The following is a 12,453-nucleotide window of genomic DNA, read 5'->3' on the forward strand; positions in this document are numbered from 1 at the left end:
ATGTGTTTTCATTAGAATTAACTAAAATGTTCTTGTTTTTCCGTTTATATTACCGATAGAAGATGTACACGTAAAACCGTTCTAATCCGGCTGAAACGTCGATATTTGCAATAAAAAGCGAATTTCTCCCTTTTTCAATATCTTACTCAGTATTTTAACGAGAAACAAATAGATGATTTAAAATGAAGTATTTAAGGTTATTATCTTATCAATTATGTGTTTGTAACATTTTTATCGTATATTTAATGAATTAATAACAATAAACTGAAAATTCACAAAAACGTGGAAAAACGGCAAAATATTGCCTAATTCGATGATATTTTGTTTAAATCACATAAAGGAGAAGGGGATGATAAACGTCAAAATATTGCTAAATTCGATGATTTTTCGTACGAAACAAAATGCAAGAAAACTTGCTTAAAATGCAATATTATGCGAAGTTCTGAGATTTGATGGCCATGTCACATATCGTGATACTACATGAAATAGTATCGAAATATTGATAAAAATGAATATATTTACGTAATATCAAACTACATGATAATCGTAAAAAAAAGTCACTATTTAACCATATATGAGGATTTTAACTTCAAATCATAGAGCGAGGTTTCGTATTATTTAGATCCAAGAAAAGACATATGACAATGTTGTTTCCAATACAAATGATAAAAAACAATGTGTTTTCATTAGAATTAACTAAAATGTTCTTGTTTTTCCGTTTATATTACCGATGGAAGATGTACACGTTAAACCGTTCTAATCCGGCTGAAACGTCGATATTTGCAATAAAAACCGAATTTCTCCCCTTTTCAATATCTTACTCAGTATTTTAACGAGAAACAAATAGATGATTTAAAATGAAGTATTTAAGGTTATTATCTTATCAATTATGTGTTTGTATCATTTTTATCGTATATTAATGAATTAATAACAATAAACTGAAAATTCACAAAAACGTAGAAAAACGGCAAAATATTGCCTAATTCGATGATATTTTGTTTAAATCACATAAAGAAGAAGGGGATGATAAACGTCAAAATATTGCTAAATTCGATGATTTTTCGTATGAAACAAAATGCAAGAAAACTTGCTTAAAATGCAATATTATGCGAAGTTCTGAGATTTGAAGGCCATATCACATATCGTGATACTACATGAAATAGTATCGAAATATTGGTAAAATGAATATATTTGCGTAATATCAAACTACATGATTACCGTGAAAAAGTCACTATTTTACCATATATGAGGATTTTAACTTCAAATCATAGAGCGAGGTTTCGTATTATTTAGATCAAGAAAATATATGAAAATGTTGTTTTCAATACAAATGATAAAAAACAATGTGTTTTCTTTAGAATTAACTAAAATGTTCTTGATTTTCCGTTTATATTACCAATGGAAGATGTATACGTAAAACCGCTCTAATCCGGCTGAAACGTCGATATATGCAATAAAAACAGAACTTCTCCCCTTTTCAATATCTTACTCAGTATTTTAACGAGAAACAAATAGATGATTGAAAATGAAGTATTTAAGGTTATTATCTAATCAATTATGTGTTTGCATCATTTTTATCGTATATATAATGAATTAATACCAATAAACTGAAAATTCACAAAAACGTGGAAAAACGGCAAAATATTGCCTAATTCGATGATATTTTGTTTAAATCACAGAAGGAAAAGGGGATGATAAACGTCAAAATATTGCTAAATTTGATGATTTTTCGTACGAAACAAAATGCAAGAAAACTTGCTTAAAATGCAATATTATGCGATATTCTGAGATTTGAAGGCCAAATCACATATCGTGATACTACATGAAATAGTATCGAAATATTGGTAAAAATGAATATATTTACGTAATATTAAACTACATGAAAAACGTGAAAAAAGTCACTATTTTACCATATTTGAGGATTTGAACTTCAAATCATAGAGCGAGGTTTCGTATTATTTAGATCCAAGAAAAGACGTATGACAATGTTGTTTCCAATACAAATGATAAAAAACAATGTGTTTTCATTAGAATTAACTAACATGTTCTTGTTTTTCCGTTTATATTACCGATGGAAGATGTACACGTAAAACCGTTCTAATCCGGCTGAAACGTCGATATTTGCAATAAAAAACGAACTTCTCCCCTTTTCAATATCTTACTCAGTATTTTAACGAGAAACAAATAGATGATTTAAAATGAAGTATTTAACGTTATTATCTTATCAATTATGTTTTTGTATCATTTTTATCGTATATTTAATGAATTAATAACAATAAACTGAAAATTCACAAAAACGTGGAAAAACGGCAAAATATTGCCTAATTCGATGATATTTTGTTTAAATCATATAAAGGAGAAGGGGATGATAAACGTCAAAATATTGCTAAATTCGATGATTTTTCGTACGAAACAAAATGCAAGAAAACTTGCTTAAAATGAAATATTATGCGAAGTTCTGAGATTTGAAGGCCATATCACATATCGTGATACTACATGAAATAGTATCGAAATATTGGTAAAAATGAATATATTTGCGTAATATCAAACTAAATGATTACCGTGAAAAGTCACTATTTTACCATATATGAGGATTTTAACTTTAAATCATAGAGCGAGGTTTCGTATTATTTAGATCCAAGAAAAGACATGAAAATGTTGTTTTCAATACAAATGATAAAAAACAATGTGTTTTCTTTAGAATTAACTAAAATGTTCTTGATTTTCCGTTTATATTACCAATGGAAGATGTATACGTAAAACCGCTCTAATCCGGCTGAAACGTCGATATATGCAATAAAAACCGAACTTCTCCCCTTTTCAATATCTTACTCTGCATTTTAACGAGAAACAAATAGATGATTGAAAATGAGGTATTTAAGGTTATTATCTAATCAATTATGTGTCTGTATAATTTTTATCGTATATTTAATGAATTAATAACAATAAACTGAAAATTCACAAAAACGTGGAAAAACGGCAAAATATTCCCTAATTCGATGATATTTTTGTTTAAATCACATAAAGGAAAAGGGGATGATAAACGTCAAAATATTGCTAAATTCTATGATTTTTCGTACGAAACAAAATGCAAGAAAACTTGCTTAAAATGCAATATTATGCGATATTCTGAGATTTGAAGGCCAAATCACATATCGTGATACTACATGAAATAGTATCGAAATATTGGTAAAAATGAATATATTTACGTAATATTAAACTACATGAAAAACGTGAAAAAAGTCACTATTTTACCATATTTGAGGATTTGAACTTCAAATCATAGAGCGAGGTTTCGTATTATTTAGATCCAAGAAAAGACAAATGACAATGTTGTTTCCAATACAAATGATAAAAAACAATGTGTTTTCATTAGAATTTACTAAAGTGTTCTTGATTTTCCGTTTATATTACCGATAAATGATGTACACGTAAAACCGCTCAAATCCGGCTGAAACGTCGATATTTGCAATAAAAACCGAACTTCTCCCCTTTTCAATATCTTACTCAGTATTTTAACGACAAACAAATAGATGATTGAAAATGAAGTATTTAAGGTTATTATCCAATCAATTATGTGTTTGTATCATTTTTATCGTATATTTAATGAATTAATAACAATAAACTGAAAATTCACAAAAACGTGGAAAAACGGCAAAATATTGCCTAATTCGATGATATTTTGTTTAAATCACAGAAGGAAAAGGGGATGATAAACGTCAAAATATTGCTAAATTCGATGATTTTTCGTACGAAACAAAATGCAAGAAAACTTGCTTAAAATGCAATATTATGCGAAATTCTGAGATTTGAAGGCCATATCACATATCGTGATACTACATGAAATAGTATCGAAATATTGATAAAAATGAATATATTTACGTAATATCAAACTACTTGATAATCGTAAAAAAAAGTCACTATTTAACCATATATGAGGATTTTAACTTCAAATCATAGAGCGAGGTTTCGTATTATATAGATTAAAGAAAAGACATATGACAATGTTGTTTCCAATACAAATGATAAAAAACAATGTGTTTTCATTAGAATTAACTAAAGTGTTCTTGATTTTCCGTTTATATTACCGATAAATGATGTACACGTAAAACCGCTCAAATCCGGCTGAAACGTCGATATTTGCAACAAAAAACCGAACTTCTCCCCTTTTCAATATTTTACTCAGTATTTTAACGACAAACAAATAGATGATTGAAAATGAAGTATTTAAGGTTATTATCCAATCAATTATGTGTTTGTATCATTTTTATCGTATATTTAATGAATTAATAACAATAAACTGAAAATTCACAAAAACGTGGAAAAACGGCAAAATATTCCCTAATTCGATGATATTTTTGTTTAAATCACATAAAGGAAAAGGGGATGATAAACGTCAAAATATTGCTAAATTCGATGATTTTTCGTACGAAACAAAATGCAAGAAAACTTGCTTAAAATGCAATATTATGCGAAATTCTGAGATTTGAAGGCCATATCACATATCGTGATACTACATGAAATAGTATCGAAATATTGATAAAAATGAATATATTTACGTAATATCAAACTACTTGATAATCGTAAAAAAAAGTCACTATTTAACCATATATGAGGATTTTAACTTCAAATCATAGAGCGAGGTTTCGTATTATATAGATTAAAGAAAAGACATATGACAATGTTGTTTCCAATACAAATGATAAAAAACAATGTGTTTTCATTAGAATTAACTAAAGTGTTCTTGATTTTCCGTTTATATTACCGATAAATGATGTACACGTAAAACCGCTCAAATCCGGCTGAAACGTCGATATTTGCAACAAAAAACCGAACTTCTCCCCTTTTCAATATTTTACTCAGTATTTTAACGACAAACAAATAGATGATTGAAAATGAAGTATTTAAGGTTATTATCCAATCAATTATGTGTTTGTATCATTTTTATCGTATATTTAATGAATTAATAACAATAAACTGAAAATTCACAAAAACGTGGAAAAACGGCAAAATATTCCCTAATTCGATGATATTTTTGTTTAAATCACATAAAGGAAAAGGGGATGATAAACGTCAAAATATTGCTAAATTCGATGATTTTTCGTACGAAACAAAATGCAAGAAAACTTGCTTAAAATGCAATATTATGCGAAATTCTGAGATTTGAAGGCCATATCACATATCGTGATACTACATGAAATAGTATCGAAATATTGATAAAAATGAATATATTTACGTAATATCAAACTACATGATAATCGTAAAAAAAAGTCACTATTTAACCATATATGAGGATTTTAACTTCAAATCATAGAGCGAGGTTTCGTATTATTTAGATCCAGGAAAAGACATATGACAATGTTGTTTCCAATACAAATGATAAAAAACAATGTGTTTTCATTAGAATTAACTAAAATGTTCTTGTTTTTCCGTTTATATTACCGATGGAAGATGTACACGTAAAACCGTTCTAATCCGGCTGAAACGTCGATATTTGCAATAAAAACCGAATTTCTCCCCTTTTCAATATCTTACTCAGTATTTTAACGAGAAACAAATAGATGATTTAAAATGAAGTATTTAAGGTTATTATCTTATCAATTATGTGTTTGTATCATTTTTATCGTATATATAATGAATTAATAACAATAACTGAAAATTCACAAAAACGTGGAAAAACGGCAAAATATTGCCTAATTCGATGATATTTTGTTTAAATCACATAAAGGAGAAGGGGATGATAAACGTCAAAATATTGCTAAATTCGATGATTTTTCGTATGAAACAAAATGCAAGACAACTTGCTTAAAATGCAATATTATGCGAAGTTCTGAGATTTGAAGGCCATATCACATATCGTGATACTACATGAAATAGTATCGAAATATTGGTAAAATGAATATATTTGCGTAATATCAAACTACATGATTACCCTGAAAAAGTCACTATTTTACCATATATGAGGATTTTAACTTCAAATCATAGAGCGAGGTTTCGAATTATTTAGATCAAGAAAAGATATGAAAATGTTGTTTTCAATACAAATGATAAAAAACAATGTGTTTTCTTTAGAATTAACTAAAATGTTCTTGATTTTCCGTTTATATTACCAATGGAAGATGTATACGTAAAACCGCTCTAATCCGGCTGAAACGTCGATATATGCAATAAAAACAGAACTTCTCCCCTTTTCAATATCTTACTCAGTATTTTAACGAGAAACAAATAGATGATTGAAAATGAAGTATTTAAGGTTATTATCTAATCAATTATGTGTTTGCATCATTTTTATCGTATATATAATGAATTAATACCAATAAACTGAAAATTCACAAAAACGTGGAAAAACGGCAAAATATTGCCTAATTCGATGATATTTTGTTTAAATCACAGAAGGAAAAGGGGATGATAAACGTCAAAATATTGCTAAATTTGATGATTTTTCGTACGAAACAAAATGCAAGAAAACTTGCTTAAAATGCAATATTATGCGAAATTCTGTGATTTGAAGGCCAAATCACATATCGTGATACTACATGAAATAGTATCGAAATATTGATAAAAATGAATATATTTACGTAATATCAAACTACATGATAATCGTAAAAAAAGTCACTATTTAACCATATATGAGGATTTTAACTTCAAATCATAGAGCGAGGTTTCGTATTATTTAGATCCAAGAAAAGACAAATGACAATGTTGTTTCCAATACAAATGATAAAAAACAATGTGTTTTCATTAGAATTAACTAAAGTGTTCTTGATTTTCCGTTTATATTACCGATAAATGATGTACACGTAAAACCGCTCAAATCCGGCTGAAACGTCGATATTTGCAATAAAAACCGAACTTCTCCCCTTTTCAATATCTTACTCAGTATTTTAACGACAAACAAATAGATGATTGAAAATGAAGTATTTAAGGTTATTATCCAATCAATTATGTGTTTGTATCATTTTTATCGTATATTTAATGAATTAATAACAATAAACTGAAAATTCACAAAAACGTGGAAAAACGGCAAAATATTGCCTAATTCGATGATATTTTTGTTTAAATCACATAAAGGAAAAGGGGATGATAAACGTCAAAATATTGCTAAATTCTATGATTTTTCGTACGAAACAAAATGCAAGAAAACTTTCTTAAAATGCAATATTATGCGATATTCTGAGATTTGAAGGCCAAATCACATATCGTGATACTACATGAAATAGTATCGAAATATTGGTAAAAATGAATATATTAACGTAATATTAAACTACATGAAAAACGTGAAAAAAGTCACTATTTTACCATATTTGAGGATTTGAACTTCAAATCATAGAGCGAGGTTTCGTATTATTTAGATCCAAGAAAAGACGTATGACAATGTTGTTTCCAATACAAATGATAAAAAACAATGTGTTTTCATTAGAATTACCTAAAATGTTCTTGTTTTTCCGTTTATATTACCGATGGAAGATGTACACGTAAAACCGTTCTAATCCGGCTGAAACGTCGATATTTGCAATAAAAAACGAACTTCTCCCCTTTTCAATATCTTACTCAGTATTTTAACGAGAAACAAATAGATGATTTAAAATGAAGTATTTAAGGTTATTATCTTATCAATTATGTTTTTGTATCATTTTTATCGTATATTTAATGAATTAATAACAATAAACTGAAAATTCACAAAAACGTGGAAAAACGGCAAAATATTGCCTAATTCGATGATATTTTGTTTAAATCATATAAAGGAGAAGGGGATGATAAACGTCAAAATATTGCTAAATTCGATGATTTTTCGTACGAAACAAAATGCAAGAAAACTTGCTTAAAATGAAATATTATGCGAAGTTCTGAGATTTGAAGGCCATATCACATATCGTGATACTACATGAAATAGTATCGAAATATTGGTAAAAATGAATATATTTGCGTAATATCAAACTACATGATTACCGTGAAAAGTCACTATTTTACCATATATGAGGATTTTAACTTTAAATCATAGAGCGAGGTTTCGTATTATTTAGATCCAAGAAAAGACATGAAAATGTTGTTTCCAATACAAATGATAAAAAACAATGTGTTTTCTTTAGAATTAACTAAAATGTTCTTGATTTTCCGTTTATATTACCAATGGAAGATGTATACGTAAAACCGCTCTAATCCGGCTGAAACGTCGATATATGCAATAAAAACAGAACTTCTCCCCTTTTAAATATCTTACCCAGTATTTTAACGAGAAACAAATAGATGATTGAAAATGAAGTATTTAAGGTTATTATCTAATCAATTATGTGTTTGCATCATTTTTATCGTATATATAATGAATTAATACCAATAAACTGAAAATTCACAAAAACGTGGAAAAACGGCAAAATATTGCCTAATTCGATGATATTTTGTTTAAATCACAGAAGGAAAAGGGGATGATAAACGTCAAAATATTGCTAAATTCGATGATTTTTCGTACGAAACAAAATGCAAGAAAACTTGCTTAAAATGCAATATTATGCGAAATTCTGTGATTTGGAGGCCAAATCACATATCGTGATACTACATGAAATAGTATCGAAATATTGATAAAAATGAATATATTTACGTAATATCAAACTACATGATAATCGCAAAAAAAGTCACTATTTAACCATATATGAGGATTTTAACTTCAAATCATAGAGCGCGGTTTCGTATTATTTAGATCCAAGAAAAGACAAATGACAATGTTGTTTCCAATACAAATGATAAAAAACAATGTGTTTTCATTAGAATTAACTAAAATATTCTTGTTTTTCCGTTTATATTACCGATGGAAGATGTACACGTAAAACCGTTCTAATCCGGCTGAAACGTCGATATTTGCAATAAAAAACGAACTTCTCCCCTTTTCAATATCTTACTCAGTATTTTAACGAGAAACAAATAGATGATTTAAAATGAAGTATTTAAGGTTATTATCTTATCAATTATGTTTTTGTATCATTTTTATCGTATATTTAATGAATTAATAACAATAAACTGAAAATTCACAAAAACGTGGAAAAACGGCAAAATATTGCCTAATTCGATGATAATTTGTTTAAATCATATAAAGGAGAAGGGGATGATAAACGTCAAAATATTGCTAAATTCGATGATTTTTCGTACGAAACAAAATGCAAGAAAACTTGCTTAAAATGAAATATTTTGCGAAGTTCTGAGATTTGAAGGCCATATCACATATCGTGATACTACATGAAATAGTATCGAAATATTGGTAAAAATGAATATATTTGCGTAATATCAAACTACATGATTACCGTGAAAAGTCACTATTTTACCATATATGAGGATTTTAACTTTAAATCATAGAGCGAAGTTTCGTATTATTTAGATCCAAGAAAAGACATGAAAATGTTGTTTCCAATACAAATGATAAAAAACAATGTGTTTTCTTTAGAATTAACTAAAATGTTCTTGATTTTCCGTTTATATTACCAATGGAAGATGTATACGTAAAACCGCTCTAATCCGGCTAAAACGTCGATATATGCAATAAAAACAGAACTTCTCCCCTTTTCAATATCTTACTCAGTATTTTAACGAGAAACAAATAGATGATTGAAAATGAAGTATTTAAGGTTATTATCTAATCAATTATGTGTTTGCATCATTTTTATCGTATATATAATGAATTAATACCAATAAACTGAAAATTCACAAAAACGTGGGAAAACGGCAAAATATTGCCTAATTCGATGATATTTTGTTTAAATCACAAAAGGAAAAGGGGATGATTAACGTCAAAATATTGCTAAATTCGATGATTTTTCGTACGAAACAAAATGCAAGAAAACTTGCTTAAAATGCAATATTATGCGAAATTCTGAGATTTGAAGGCCATATCGTGATACTACATGAAATAGTATCGAAATATTGATAAAAATAAATATATTTACGTAATATCAAACTACATGATAATCGTAAAAAAAGTGACTATTTACCCATATATGAGGATTTTAACTTCAAATCATAGAGCGAGGTTTCGTATTATTTAGATCCAAGTAAAGACATATGACAATGTTGTTTCCAATACAAATGATAAAAAACAATGTGTTTTCATTAGAATTAACTAAAATGTTCTTGATTTTCCGTTTATATTACCGATGGAAGATGTACACGTAAAACCGCTCTAATCCGGCTGAAACGTCGATATTTGCAATAAAAACCGAACTTCTCCCCTTTTCAATATCTTACTCTGTATTTTAACGAGAAACAAATAGATGGTTGAAAATGAGGTATTTAAGGTTATTATCTAATCAATTATGTGTTTGTATCATTTTTATCGTATATTTAATGAATTAATAACAATAAACTGAAAATTCCCCAAAACGTGGAAAAACGGCAAAATATTGCCTAATTCGATGATAATTTTGTTTAAATCACATAAAGGAAAAGGGGATGATAAACGTCAAAATATTGCTAAATTCTATGATTTTTCGTACGAAACAACATGCAAGAAAACTTGCTTAAAATGCAATATTATGCGATATTCTGAGATTTGAAGGCCAAATCACATATCGTGATACTACATGAAATAGTATCGAAATATTGGTAAAAATGAATATATTTACGTAATATTAAACTACATGAAAAACGTGAAAAAAGTCACTATTTTACCATATTTGAGGATTTGAACTTCAAATCATAGAGCGAGGTTTCGTATTATTTAGATCCAAGAAAAGACATATGAAAATGTTGTTTCCAATACAAATGATAAAAAACAATGTGTTTTCATTAGAATTAACTAAAATGTTCTTGTTTTTCCGTTTATGTTACCGATGGAAGATGAACACGTAAAACCGTTCTAATCCGGCTGAAACGTCGATATTTGCAATAAAAACCGAACTTTTCCCCTTTTCAATATCTTACTCAGTATTTTACCGAGAAACAAATAGATGATTTAAAATGAAGTATTTAAGGTTATTATCTTATCAATTATGTGTTTGTATCATTTTTATCGTATATTTAATAAATTAATAACAATAAACTGAAAATTCACAAAAAACGTGGAAAAACGGCAAAATATTGCCTAATTCGATGATATTTTGTTTAAATCACATAAAGGAGAAGGGGATGATAAACGTCAAAATATTGCTAAATTCGATGATTTTTCGTACGAAACAAAATGCAAGAAAACTTGCTTAAAATGCAATATTATGCGAAGTTCTGAGATTTGAAGGCCATATCACATATCGCGATACTACATGAAATAGTATCGAAATATTGATAAAAATGAATATATTTACGTAATATCAAACTACATGATAATCGTAAAAAAAGTGACTATTTACCCATATATGAAGATTTTACCTTCAAATCATAGAGCGAGGTTTCGTATTATTTAGATCCAAGAAAAGACATATGACAATGTTGTTTCCAATACAAATGATTAAAAACAATGTGTTTTCATTAGAATTAACTAAAATGTTCTTGATTTTCCGTTTATATTACCGATGGAAGATGTACACGTAAAACCGCTCTAATCCGGCTGAAACGTCGATATATGCAATAAAAACAGAACTTCTCCCCTTTTCAATATCATACTCAGTATTTTAACGAGAAACAAATAGATGATTGAAAATGAAGTATTTAAGGTTATTATCTAATCAATTATGTGTTTGCATCATTTTTATCGTATATATAATGAATTAATACCAATAAACTGAAAATTCACAAAAACGTGGAAAAACGGCAAAATATTGCCTAATTCGATGATATTTTGTTTAAATCACAGAAGGAAAAGGGGATGATAAACGTCAAAATATTGCTAAATTCGATGATTTTTCGTACGAAACAAAATGCAAGAAAACTGGCTTAAAATGCAATATTATGCGAAATTCTGAGATTTGAAGGCCAAATCACATATCGTGATACTACATGAAATAGTATTGAAATATTGATAAAAATGAATATATTTACGTAATATCAAACTACATGATAATCGTAAAAAAAGTCACTATTTAACCATATATGAGGATTTTAACTTCAAATCATAGAGCGAGGTTTCGTATTATTTAGATCCAAGAAAAGACAAATGGCAATGTTGTTTCCAATACAAATGATAAAAAACAATGTGTTTTCATTAGAATTAACTAAAATGTTCTTGTTTTTCCGTTTATATTACCGATGGAAGATGTACACGTAAAACCGTTCTAATCCGGCTGAAACGTCGATATTTGCAATAAAAAACGAACTTCTCCCCTTTTCAATATCTTACTCAGTATTTTAACGAGAAACAAATAGATGATTTAAAATGAAGTATTTAATGTTATTGTCTTATCAATTATGTTTTTGTATCATTTTTATCGTATATTTAATGAATTAATAACAATAAACTGAAAATTCACAAAAACGTGGAAAAACGGCAAAATATTGCCTAATTCGATGATATTTTGTTTAAATCACATAAAGGAGAAG

Source organism: Procambarus clarkii, chromosome 6, assembly GCF_040958095.1.
Source record: "Procambarus clarkii isolate CNS0578487 chromosome 6, FALCON_Pclarkii_2.0, whole genome shotgun sequence".
In the NCBI taxonomy this organism is placed as follows: Eukaryota; Metazoa; Arthropoda; class Malacostraca; order Decapoda; family Cambaridae; genus Procambarus; species Procambarus clarkii.